This window comes from Bactrocera tryoni, chromosome 3 (assembly GCF_016617805.1).
Source record: "Bactrocera tryoni isolate S06 chromosome 3, CSIRO_BtryS06_freeze2, whole genome shotgun sequence".
In the NCBI taxonomy this organism is placed as follows: domain Eukaryota; kingdom Metazoa; phylum Arthropoda; class Insecta; order Diptera; family Tephritidae; genus Bactrocera; species Bactrocera tryoni.
Genome location: NC_052501.1, coordinates 33,471,079 through 33,485,901, shown reverse-complemented (window position 1 = coordinate 33,485,901; position 14,823 = coordinate 33,471,079). Strand labels below are relative to the sequence as shown.

The 14,823-nt window shown below is 33.6% G+C and overlaps 1 pseudogene; it reads right to left on the bottom strand.

The window, feature by feature from the left end:
• Positions 1–14,772, bottom strand: part of LOC120771176 — a 33,249-nt pseudogene extending 18,477 nt beyond the window's left edge.
• Between the last annotated feature and the right edge of the window lie 51 nt (positions 14,773–14,823).

Sequence of the window (14,823 nt, the reverse complement as noted above, 5' to 3'; positions counted from 1 at the left end):
AAAAAATGTACCTACCATACATACATACATACATATGTACATAGCAAATAAAATACAAGATTATGTCACATATACATAAGTACAAAGAATTTTCACGTGTATGAATGGGGTCCACATTCACCGAAGTAGATTAACTATAAATAAATTACAGTAAAGGCCCGCTAATCCGGATCAAGTAAAACCGGCCCCTATCCGGAATATAAGGAAATCCGGATTGCCAAAGACATATCAGAACTATGTATTAAGAAAAAATATTTATAAATTTCTGTTTGTTTATTATAACAAATAATACACATGTTCTAAAAACAAAAAAAAATTAAAATAATAAAGCATAAAAGCGAATGTAGTGAATAATAAATATGTGATCCGGATTAGAGAATACGGATAGAGAATATCGGTCCGGATTACAAGGGACATAATAGAAATTTTGAATTTTTTAACCCTGTCCGGATTACAGTGGAATCCGGATTAGGCCGTGTCCGAATTAGCGGGCCTCTACTGTATTGTTTTGGGAATAGAAAAGCAATAACCGAAAGTACAGACACTTGAAAGTACAGTCCAGTATAAACTAATATGGTCGTGTAAATGCTTTCATATATTATTATATGAAATAATCCTCAGGCATACTTACAAACACCATAGTAATTTAGTTTAATAGTATGTTATCTTCATAGAATTACTTACATAAGTACATACATACATAGTATATCAATACCAGATTATATTGCAACTGTTCCCACTTTATACGTCTGTCGCAAGGTGATCATGTTATGCGCGGAATTGGCGGAGGTAAGCACCTTTGATGGTGCCAAGTTCGTTGCAATGAACGCGCAACTGACTTAAAAAAAACAAGATAAATAAGTGCTCACCCCAGTTTTTAACTAGCTCGATTATCGAATTTAAGAGGAACGAACTCCCGCGTAAAATTGAGGTTTTTGATTGTAGCACAGATAACCGCTTTGAAGAGCCCTCTGGTACCCGACCAGCCGCATAATTTACAACAGAAGTCGGGAAAAGACAAACACGTTGGTAAATAAACAATTTTTGTGTTCTGCAAACGTATTTATGTATGTGCAGGCATATGAATGTTTACAAATGAGTTGAACCCATTGCAATCATTTAAGTGGAATGCGTGACACGAGGGTTCATATCTTCTGAATAGCTGGCGCAACGTCGTACAACAAAGTTTATTAAATATTTACAGAGATTTGCGCTATGCGTCGTTTATATGTATTTACTTGCAAAATATCAACAATGTCTAGTATTTATACATAGTATGTATGTATGTATGTATTAATGGTAACGAATTGTAACCGTTCCTCTTCACATTCAAATTACAGGAAATGCACATATTTAAGCACTTGAATCAAGTAAATTATGTACATATATAGTATATATATTAACTTTTTTCTACCCTCTTACTACTACTGGCACAAATCTGCAACATATGTATGTAAGTATGTATATAATTTCGATCCGTCATTGGGTGATTGGTCAAAATGGCGTACATAGTATATTTTATGAGTAAACTCAGTATTACTTATTTATATAAGTATGTACATATGTACATGTGTACATAAGCACATATGTATGCGATGAGCATATCTAATACATAAGCACTATATATCGTCACCTAAAATGCAAAATAACGTATGATCAAAAAATTCTAGGCCTACATATGTATGTATGTATGTATATCCAGTAAACTGACATAGAATAGGTTCGATTCAAAATAGAACCAGCATTTCTCTGGGAACACACTTGCGACAAACCAAAACATTTTTCTGCAAGGTGCAAGACGATTGCTTGTGTGCAAGCATCCACAGGTCATGCCGTCCAATTTTGCCATTTATCATCATCATCAGGCACTCGCCTTTTTGTTTATTTGCTAGAATTCTCGCTGCAAATGGCTAAAGCAGCCTCAGTAAACATGACGCGAGAGAAACCTGTGAATTCTTAGAAATATCCTCATTTGTTCGTAATGCCAATTAAAAGTAGAATGCCTGCGAACCGCAAAGGAATTCGAAACAAACAAACAAAATCTCATAGTGAACGCTACAACACACCATTTAATAGTACTGGCAAACATCAACTGAAAATGCGTGTATAATACACTGTGGTCAAATAATAGTAAGACTTTTTAATTTTTTTTTTAATTTCCGAGCGAAAACCAATTCGTCGTAATTTTTTCTAGGTTTGTATGACTGTCAATGATATCTGTGATAAATTCCACATCAAAATAATGATTAGCACATAAAGTGCATTCAGAGATCTTTCTGGCATTGTCGAAATAACGGAAGTATAGGTTGAAACCATTTTGAAAAATCATTTGGGCCTAAGAAAAGTAAAAGCATGATAGGTTCCAAAAATCACTACATTTTTTCGAAAAATAGCGTCGGGGTAACGTTTGTGAAACAATGTTTTTAGTTTATCAGGATGTCATGAAACGTATTATTACTGGCGATGAGTCTCTGATCTACGCTTACGACCCGGATACAGACGGCCGAATATCGTTGCAAAGATGAGCCGAAGCCGAAAAAATCACATGAAAGTAGGGCGAAAACCAAGGTTATGTTGACAGTCTTCTACGATTATCGAGGTGTGGTGCACACCGACCAAACGAACATTCCGGGAAAACGGTTTTGAGTCAAATGGAGTAAGGCCAAGGAGGATTATTTTGAGGGACGACATCGATTTTGCAGAATAAATAAAAAAATTTAAAATTATGAACAAAATTTTACTATTTTTTGCTCCTAGTAAAATGTGTGTGTATGTAAAATCCCTGCAGTGATCATTAAAGATATGATTTATTCAATTGAATATTAGAAAAAAAGGTATTCTCATTGGTATGTGACTGGTAAGCTTCGAATACGGCATCTCGGAGAACTCGAAGAATTTCCCTTTGTAAAAGAAAATAATGAGCGGCTGGTCAGTTCAGTTTGCAGTTCATAATATTCAAAAGACATTTTGCAACTTGTTCGTGAGGTGCAATGAGGTGTGTAGAAAATTGTAATAAAAATATATGTTAATTAAAAACAAAAAATATCCGCGGTAAATATTTCCGTTACTAAAATTTTGACTTTTATAAAAAAAATTTACAAAATTTTCTTAAACTTTTTTTGTTTTATGCTTATATTGTAACAGCATTTTGTTTCGATCACTTGGTTTTACTTCCTATTCGTTTATTATACCCTAAAGAGGGTATATTAAGTTTTACACAAAGTTTGTAAAATTCCTATAAAATTTAAATGATCAGCATGACGAGCTAAGTCGATTTAGCTATGGCCATAAGTATTTATATACGAACAAGTTCCTCCATTCTTAAGATAACGATCTAGTATTTTGCACAAGTCCTTTCTCCCCAAGAAACTTCTCATTTGGCGGAACCACCGATATCGATCCACTATAGCATATACATAGTGACTGACCAAAATGTATTGTATTTATTTTGTATTGAATCGATTGTGATATACAAAGTATTATAAATGAGTATGAAGAAAATCATAATTTTTGCAAACGAATACACCAAACCCCTCAGCACAATCCAAGTTCAATACCGCTTTTATCACATAAAACGTTTCACGCCCTTCACAATTGTGCACTCCCAAAATACCGAAATTGGAAGAGCACAAATAAAAAAATCACATAAATTAAAAATTTACGATAGAAAGTCATTTCTTTAGTATTGGGTTCATGATTCACTGCTAAATGCCTTAGATATACATACATGTATGTATGTACATACGAATGTACATACATATGAGTGTGTATACCTACATATGTGTGCATACTTGCATAAGTGTTATTGGGAAAATCCATTAGGGAGTGAGATTGTCACAAGAGTATTTTAATACAATAGATTGCGAGCTGTCCAACTAGAATAAATTTGGGCCTACCCGAAAATGGCTGTCACATTATGTCAAAAAAGTGAGTGAGACTTACTTGAACCGTAGCTCCTTAATACATACTATGATCATTTGGACGGTATTTATAGAAGCAATAAAGTTTGCTTCTAAATGATACGCCAACGTCAAAGTAACACGCGATATTAATAAAACACTAACTCGGGTGTACACGAAAACTTTGTACTCGTACGTGTGCTGGTGAAGTGGTTTTATCGCTGGATTAAGTTATCTCTTACAGGCAGAAATAGTACGAAACGCCTTTATTAAATACCGGCATATGTACATATGTATGTATATATGTACAGGGTGTTTCTAACTTAACGCAAGATATAAATCTGTCGCCATTTCAAAATTTCCTCACATTTGTCGAAGTTAAAAAACTATTCCGCTCATATTTTCAATGAAATTTTCGAACTTTGGACGCCAAATTTTATTTTTTAAATATTGGGTAGTCGAAAATGTCTTTTCGTATTTTGTCAATATAAGTCTTTGCAGTCGTATATCTCCAGAGCTACCAATCACATTGTGTCATACCATAGAGCGTTGGAAAGGTGAGATTTTAAGCTTCATTTAAACAAAAGCTTAAAAATTAAATTCGGGGAAGTTGAAAAAAAGTTACTGCTGTTCAAAAATGTGTGAAAATAATGAAGAAATTCGCTTTATTTTGAAATTTTTGTATAAAAAAAGGAAGAATGCCACGCAAGCCACCAACGAAATTTGTGAAGTTTACGGAGACGATGCTGTATCAGTTCGTGTAGCGCAACAATAATTCACTCGCTTCCGTTCTGGATATTTCGAAATTTCGATTTACACTGATGAAAGTTTTACACTGATGGAATAATGTCTCTAGCGAAAAAATGGCAAAAAGTGGTTGACCAAAATGGTACATTAGTATGTGTAGTGATGTCAGAAATGGAATAAAATATCGATATATATTGTATCGGTAATTTTTTAATATATCTATATCGATATTGATATTTTTATTTAAAAATATCGATATATCGGTATGATATGAAAATAAAAATATTTGGCCTAATCTACTTTACTCATCTTAGATCATATCACAAAAATATCGATTTTTATACCTTTTCAATACTTGTAATATTATATCGATACCTCGATATATCGAAACAATAAATATCGCTCAAAAATATTGATACATTGAAAAAATTATATCGATATATCGATGTATCGATTTTTTCGACAACCCTACATATGTGTTTATTTATTTACTATTATAAATATACACAAAAATTTAAAATTTGATTAGAAATACGAAAAGACTTTTTCGACTACCCGATTTTATTCAATAATGAATACACTTTGATCTTTCGTGTAACGCTCCATGTTTACTAAGTCAACTAAGGTTGTCAACACTTGACTACATAAATGGCAGCAAATTTAATAATTACGTTGATTTTGGGACACCCTGTATTTAATTCCAATCTTGCATTCATTTTGGAAGACCTCACATTGAAAGGTTCGCAGACTAATGCATATGTAGATAGTAGTACCAATATTAAATCCATACGACTTTTAGTTAGCCCCCACCCTTAAAAGATACGTGTCCAAATTTAACAGCTGTCGAACTATCAGTTTATGAAATATAGCATTTTGGGTGTTAGTTTACAAAGTATATCAAACGAAGGGGAGAAAATATTGTTGGTTTGGTTTGATAAACACTATTTGGACTCTGCATCAAGGAAATCAACCGTTGAAAAGAGGTTTGGTAGTTTCAATGAGGCCAATAAAATTTCGAATGCCCGTAAAGTGGAGTTTTTCAAGAGAGCTGAGAAAGATATCAAAGGAACGTATTGGATATATTATGAATGAATATTTGAGTAAGTGGAAGCTCTGTGTAGAGTGGGTGCCGCGCAAGCTCCAATCCAACATAAACAACGACGAATTGCTGATTCTGAGGAGTGTTTGAAGCTCTTTAATCGAAATAAAACCGAATTTTTGTGTTGATATGTATGTGAATGGATGAAACGTAGCTCCACCATTTCACACCGGAGTCCAATTGACAGTCAGTCGTATGGACTGCATATGATGAACCGACTGCAAATATTCATCGACTATCTTCAAAAGGGAAATACCATTAACAGTGACTATTACAGTATGTTATGGGAGCAATTGAAGAACACAATCGAGAAAAACGACTCCACTTGAAGAGAAGAAAGTTCTACTTCATCAACATCACACGATGTCGGTGTCAAAATTTCATGAATTGGGCTTCGAATTGCTTGCGCATCCACCGTATTCTCCAAATCAGGCCCCAGGGACTATTCCTTGCTCTCATACTTGAAGAGAATGCTCGCTGGAAAAAAATTTAGCAACAATAAGGTGGTAATCGTAGAAACTGTGGCTTACGGCAAAAGTATTAAAAATGGTATTGCAAATTTTTAACTCATTAATCGTTGCCATCGAAGATAAATATATTGAATTATAAAATCAAAAATTATCAAAAAAAAATGTTTCTATGATAGCCCACGAACTTTTCAGCCCACCTGTTTTTTATTTTATATTTTTATATATCCAGTTGTGCGGTAAATTTAGCCGCGCGATGTTAAACGGTTAAACTCGCGAACCCACTTTTCCTAGCATACTCAATAAGGATACATATGTATGTATATACCATAGATATCGATAAACATGACAATTGTTATATCATGTTAATAAAAGAAATCACCTTTTTTACATCAGAATTCATGAAAGTTAACATTTTCTATTAGACTAGCTGCACCGAAATAATATTAAGGCATCGCAATTTGTTTTTTTTTTTAAATTTGACAAAATGAAATGAACAAAAAGTATCGAATTTGGCCCTTTTTTCGACAGTTTTTCGTAGGAAAAAATAGGAAGATTTAAAACTAAATAAAATAAGAGCTTCCATAGCACGATAGCTCAAGACGTTGAAAATGTCCTCTCCAAATTGGAACTAGATATCTTCAAAACTCTTCCTTTGAGGGTGGAAACCGTTTTGAAAAACACCACTCTGAGAAAAACACGTTTAAAGATTAATGTCGCTATGTGCCCCACTCTGTTCCCTTTCTACAAAAAAAAGCTGTAGCGACCGTAATAATTTGAATTTCGTTTTCAAAATTTGAGAGAATGTTTATTATAGTGTATGCTATCCGATAATGCAACAAAAAAAATCGATTTCTCGTAAATTTCACACTAAGGTGGTCCCTTAAATGATCGTTATATTATCGCGTCTATAGACAAGTTACTGGTATAATGATATTTGCTAATCAGTTAGAATAGCGTTTGTTACAAATTTGTACTTTGACTTAGCCAAGCCATCACGTCTTAGTTTCAAACATAAGCCAGCGTTTTTGACAATCAATTTTTATTGTGACACTGATCAAGGTTGAAGTTTAGATTTTTTTCTCCATAAATTTTCTGCTTAAATCAGAATGACTCAGAAAGCGATCTGCCGATGCGTCGATCTACCTGCGTTATATTCATTCACAATCTCCACACCTTGGCATACTCACGGACACATGTACATATGCATGTATGTATATATATACAAAGGTATTGTCATTGCTGTTTTGAGAATGGATGTTGGTTTGCATACATATGTATGGTATGTTTGTATATAATTATGTACATATGTAATGTAACAACAAAGCTATGAATAAGCTCGTTAGTACTCGTATAAAGTATGACTAATGCTACCTTTGTTTACTGCCAACTAGAAGCCGAAGAAATTTATCATTCGGATCATTTTCGTAATGTCTGAAATGGATTCTTAAGATTCTACATAAAGTGCTAAAAGTATAAAATTCGAACGCAACTACTCCAACTATATGTATTTAATATGTGTAACGTTGGTAAACATAGTAAATATTATCATTTTCGTATAGGTAATTAGGTACCATAATTGACCAAGGCTACACGCACGAATAAGTGTATATAATTAAGTAAGAATGCGACGGCTTGAATTGAAATGTATTTTAAGACTCTCCTATTGTGCACTAAATTGACACTGCATATATTCCAAGAATATTCATAAACTTAGGCACATATTTATAAAGTTACATAATTATAAAACACCTTGATAAGTCACTCAGTGTCGGAGTTTAATCCTAAAAACTTAAGACAAAAGTAGTTTTTGTAAAAAATAAGGCCTACTAAGAGCAGACTTTATATTAAAAACTGCAAACTGAAACCAAAATTAAGTCCCAAATGTATGGTTATAAATATCGGCAAGAAACTCAGATTGCTTTCATATTTCGTTGCTTGCTACAAAGCTTTTAAACACACTAGAACACAAATTCACTAATTCTCAACAAGTCTCAAATGTCGATTTCGTGAGATAAAGTAATATTCGATTTCATTAAAGTAGTGGTAACTTCAATTTTGGAATTCAAGAATCAACTCTATTTTTATTTCTGATTCTTCAAATTCTAAATAATGAGTCTACATAAGATTATGACCAAATGCTTCTATGTACATATGTATGCCAAGATCTATATAATGTACTGAGCGCCATCCTGAACGAAACTTTGCGTCACAAATATGGTAGCGTGGGGGTTGAAACTCACAAAATTCAATTAATCGTAGATCGTTGATATGTCGCTTTATATAACATTACAACTATACCCTGAACAGAGTATATTAAATTTTTCACGAAGTTTGTAACACACACACACGTCCACACTATAGGATTCTGATGAAGATCAGAATAAAGATATTTTTATACCCTTTTATATTATAAAAAATGGAACTGCGAAGTATATTATAACTTCAGCCGAAGTTAACTGTGATGTTAGAGGCTATTTCTTGCTAATTTCTTCCTAATTTAAAACCGAAAATGATAGTAAAATTTCCTAACAAATAGAATTTTTTGTATTGTAGTCAAGGGGTGTAGAGAACAACCCTCATTTAATAATGAAAAATTTTTGAATGCAAATTCGTAATCGGGACTTCTCGAATACCCTATAGACCTCTGCACATCAATCGCAATTTTTTTTCGGAGTTGTTGAGTAGTGTATTATATTTATAAAATGTGATAAAAATTAAAAATGGAAATATTATTTAGCAAAATTTTGTGGTGCATGTGCGAATTCAACGTCAACACAAAAGTTTTTATCAAATATACATATGTACATATGTATACGGGCAATTTTAAAATAAATATATAAGGGGCTATGAAATAGTAGGTACAAAATAAAATCAGTGATAAGATTAAAATATTTATTTTTAAATCATATACTATTTAGTACTCAAAAACCAACTGTGAATATGAAAAGTAGTGTAAGTATGCGCATACTGTTAATTGTCCGAACACTTTACATGTAAGAATTGTGATTCCTCAACATGCTAAGGCAGCCGTTCAAGCAATGAAAAATGCGAGAAAACCAGTTTTGACTTCAAGAATAAAAAGAAGACACATGCATTAAAGTATTATACGAATACTTACATATACTCGCAACTTGCACGTTAAGTCGGGAAAATGTGCACGAGAGTGTACAAGTATATTATGTGTTTACAGTCGCTTCTCAACGATGAGCGTTTTATTTCTTTGTCAAGAGTGACGAATACCAAACAAAAATTGGTTGGTTAGACATTTTACAGCTAATATGTATTGTACAAGTACGAAAGTTTGGCCATGCAAATGTATAGGTTTATACTTAGCAACACAGTGCTACTTGCATAAGACGAAAAATTGCTCAGCGTTTGTTGTTTTGGTATTTCAAATAACTTAATAGCTTTTCGATAAATCACCAAATTTATTTCAATTTCATATACTTAATAAATAGTAAAAAAAAATAATGGTTTCGCCCTAATCGTGGTTGGAAAAGAATTTCCGCGTGCAAGGTAAGAGTTTGCCTGCCTTGAGTGAAGCGGTCACTGTAGAAGTTGAGTTTTACTCAATATTTAAATAGCATATGTGACCGGGTCTACGGAAAGGGGGCTTAGGTGTCAAAAAATCAATTTTCACTTTTTAGTTGATTCGGATGGATGAATGAATTTTTAACAGCTGTTTCCCAGAAAACTAGTTTTCGCACGTTAGCTCCCTTTTCGTAGACCAGGTCGCATATAGTAAGTATAAAACTTTAACTCGGACATTTATTTTTATTCTTATTATTTGTACAGCATTAGAAATCCACATAAGTTGTAATCTTATCAAAGATATCAGTGTAAAACATTTCATTTCTCAGGTAGAACATAACAATTATGTATTTTAAATGGGTATAATTTCAAGAACTGATGACTAGTGTCAAAAATTATACCTGAAACATTCATATATATATAATTTATCATATAACATTTATTTATAAGAAAAAATTTCAATCAGTGTATTTGGCTGTCGATGCACACACTCTCGTAAAAAATTTATTCGGTTTTATGAATCATTTACTTTGTTACTGTATTAACTAAATGCCACAAATCAGTTAGAAGATAGGCACATGTGGATAATGTATGGGAACAGTGGCGTAGCTACAACTTCGGGCGCCCGGGGCCAAGGATGTTCTGTCGCCCCTTTTATCTATCTACCTACAAGTTTCATGACAAATCCAAATTACAAAATATCTTCGATATTAAGTACATATATAAAATTAGGAACTAGAAGCCACGCAAATTTTAAAGTTCCAAAATTCTCACAATACGGTTTTTGAGGAAATTGATGGTGAATTTACAAGACATCTTATTAAAAGCCATAGAAAAAACCCATTTTCGCCCTATATCTTGTACACTTTTGACACAATTTGCAGAAATTTTTGCCCGAATTGGAGTTTTAAAAAAACAGCGATGATCGTTTTACCGCCTCCAAGACGTTGCGCCCGGGGCGACGGCCCCCTTTCCATTTGAAAACTCGAAGGGGTATATATTTATGTACATACATATATTAAGAAATATTTACGTAAAAATAATTCAATACAAAACAGAAAACCGCTGATTATGTTTATATTGTCTGCAAGTATATCGAATTTTCCGATTAAATGAAATTATTATGATTGCCAAGACAAAATTTATGTCTACCACAAATAAAGCGAGGCAGTTTTTAATTCCCTTAGAGCCATGTCATTTACTTAAGTACATACATACATATGTATTCAAAGAACGGGAAAACTTTGGAATACCGTCCCAGGATTTCGGTGATAAAACAGATATAGGCGGATAGAAGAAATTATTGTGTTAATATAACGAATTGGCTAATAACTAAATAAATAAAATATAAATGTAAAATACATTATAAATCGAAAAAATATGTATTTTAAATATTTGACATTGTCAACTTTAAACGCAAATATCTCTAAAGCTGTAAATTTCCCGTTATGTTCTTGATCTGGAGAATGTCATCTCTTCTCCCATACCAAAGAACAGATAGTTTGTTCACTAAAAGTGTGATGAACTAAGTTTTCAACTTTTAACGAGCACAACGTTTTATTTATTGGAAGAAAATGCTTTTATCATTTCATTTACTATCAATTTACTCAAAAACCGTATTGTGAGAATTGTGGAACTTCAGAATTAGCGTGGCTTCTAGTTCCTAAATTTTATATACTTAATATCGAAGGTATTTTGTAAAAATTCACTTTTGCTCGAACCACCTCATGAAAGTTGTAGGTAGGTAGATAAAGGGGGCGGCAGAACATCTTTGGCCCCGGGCGCCCGAAGTTGTTGCTACGCCACTGATCACATTTGTATACAAATCTATGTACATATGTACATACATATGTATGTATGTATAATATGTACGAAGGTAAGAATATTACACCATTACCGCGGTTTTTCGCATGCAATTCAAAGTAACCGGCGAATTTATGCAGCCACAATCAATGAAGATACAATTGAAATGAGCATACATCACCGCGCACCTATATTTAGACGCAAATTGAGTCATAAACACATTCGTTCGAATAACTGAGTTTGTAACAATGTTGATATGCAAGTGTGTAAGTATGTACACGTTGTTGTACTGTTGGCTTTAACAGGTTGTTTTTGCGACTTTGAAATGAGCACACACTAAATTAACACATCCTTCTACGAATTATGTGTGTGTGCACACGCTATTGTATGTATTGGTATGTGTGTGCACAGTTTATCTAAAATATTTACTTCATTGTGCACATTGTTTCGATTACGCCGCGTAATGCGTAAGGCTAAACCGATTTATCACCGAGCAATTGGCGGCCAAATACTGTTTCGTGGAGACTTACCGCAGAGCAGTATGAACACATCCAATGCCACACGATATAAAACGCGTTTGTTGTGATCCATTTTGATTATTTTCGAAGTGTGCTCGTTCGATGATTCCCACGTGAACCCAGCGCCTAGGCGTACTTCAACGTTGTTGTTATTTAAATTTGCGATTGCCACTGTGGTTGATGGGGTAACAATAGTGTTGCTGTGATAGCCGTTGTTGCAGCTGCAATTAATGCCAGCAATATCGTTGCAATTGTGATTCGGATTTTGATAGCTGTTTTCCACGTCACGCAATTTTACCAACAACAAAGAAGACGACGACACGTCTGCACTATTTTGTCTTTCCGGCCGACGCAGCGGTGTTGCCTCAATAGCAGCTGATTCGTTACTCATTTCATTGGCAGTTGTGTGGTACTTTAAAATAGCTATGGACGGACATCCAACGTCAGCGACGCGATGTTGACTCTCTGCTTATATCATCGATGGGAGCATATGCTACGAAAAAGCTCACTCCAAGCTAGTCTGCGCCGCGTTTTCTTATCCAATACTCAAATCGTACACAAACACTGAACGAATTTAGAGAGCAAGAGCAATAACGAACGCGTCTTTTGGAAAGCTTGAGTACACTAAAAACCAATGAGATATCCGAAAGCGAACACGTTTTTCACTTTATACATATACCATACAAATGTTTAATGCTTATCAATTCGTTTTGACGATTGCTCTTGTTGTCTATTCCATCGCATACTCTGTTAATTCAAACTAAGATTTACTTAGAGTTGGGACACTTGCAGGTTTTTTTAGTTTATTTCGTTGAGACTCCGCTAAGTAAACTTTTTGCTTTCTACTCTCTAAGAAATCACCTCCGAAAATGTATAGTTGAGCGTCCGAATTGTATTTAAGTTAGAACGAATATAACGTTTTAATTACAAAATGATGCGATATTCCAATACATATTCTGCAAAGAGAGTAAAATATGTTCAATGTTATTATTAATTAATAGGGGTATTCTCTTGCTCTTGCAAAACCCTTGCACGGTGCAAGAATTGCATATATTTCCTCTTGGTGCACCGGCACAACAACAAACACATGTAGAAAATTATTTGCAATGGCTGCATATATGTACATACATATGTATGTATGTATGTACATATGTATGTCAGACCAAAAAAAAATTTAAGTGCAATGTCACGCAAAAATATAATTGCAACCCTGTTTTAGCTGTCATTTTACATAAAGACATATTACATACATATGTACGTCGTTAAATTGTTGAGGAAGTTAAGTTTTAAATAGATTTTATAATTTCTATTTAAATTATAAAGATTTGTTACAGTTTTTTTTGTTAAAAATGTATGCAGAAGGTGCGCCAATTCACAATAGCCTTGCATAATAGTCATTCACAATAAATTGACCGAATCAGCCGTTCATATACATATCACTAGGTTCTGCAATGGGTGCTCTCGTGCCCTTGTATATTTCGGTATAGTATTTTTGCAATCTGCAGTCTTGCAACAGCAAGCGAATACCCCTATTATGTATATGTAAGGTAGACTGCGTTCTAGCGAGACCGAACTTTATATACCAATTCGCTGTTAAGGCAAATCCCTAAAATAATCAGAAATTGGCTGGGATTGTTGTGGTACAATTCTCGGCTAAAGGAGGAATGCTAAAGTTTTTGAATTGCGATGCCTCTGACATTAAAGAGTTTCTTATACGACCAATTAGACCCTTATAAAAATGTAATTCTCAATTTTGTGTAAATAGGTTGACACTTTTACAAGGTAACATATTCGATATTTAAGCAAACCTTCCATATAATAACCAAAAAAGCACTTACTGAAATATATATTCATGGTCTGATTAAAGATGCTATTTGAATACACACTACTTACATACATATGTACATATGTACACACTAATATCATATAATATGCCAAATACTCAATATACCACATGTAGCGTTCGAGGCCCTTGACCTTCATATCGTGTCTGTACGACCCACAAGCCGGTCGTCAAGACGATATTATTGATTTGTCAGAGTTTTATATACATACATATATTAATATATACATATGTATATATATAAATTATATTGTTAACGCCCCTTCTGGTTGGTAGATAAACAATTAAAATGTGCGAACATACATACATATGTGCATATACATGCGCGCATACACAAATAAAATGTAAACAATAAACCGAAGCTAAAATTGCGAGTATTTATTTGATTTCACTATTTTCAAAAGTCTCGACGAGCTATTTCTTGACAACGATTTTACTAGCATTGCAGAAATGGGCTCGAATAAACTACCGTAACTAAATGCAGACCTACATTTGTACATACATATGTACATCAGTACGTAACACTCCTAAGTTTCCCAACAAAACATTGCAGTCTTATTTTCGACCCGACAATAATTATATTCCAATAACAATGGCAAGCGAATTATGAAAGCTTTATCAGAACTGATAACGAAATGTCATGATTTCATTCTGCACTGCAACCAATGTTAAACTTAGAATACTTATATTTTTACACAAAATCCGTATTATGTATATTCGTTTAATTTAAACCCACATTCTCTGCGAATTGGCGTTTCAAGTAAATATTCGGAGAAGTTTTGAAAGAAAAATGTACGCACATTACTAAATAGTCATCAACGCCAGTATTAACATCACACACAGAGCAATGAATATAACTACAACTTACACCAATGAATATGATTCAACAACTGAAAAACACACCCTTCAAATC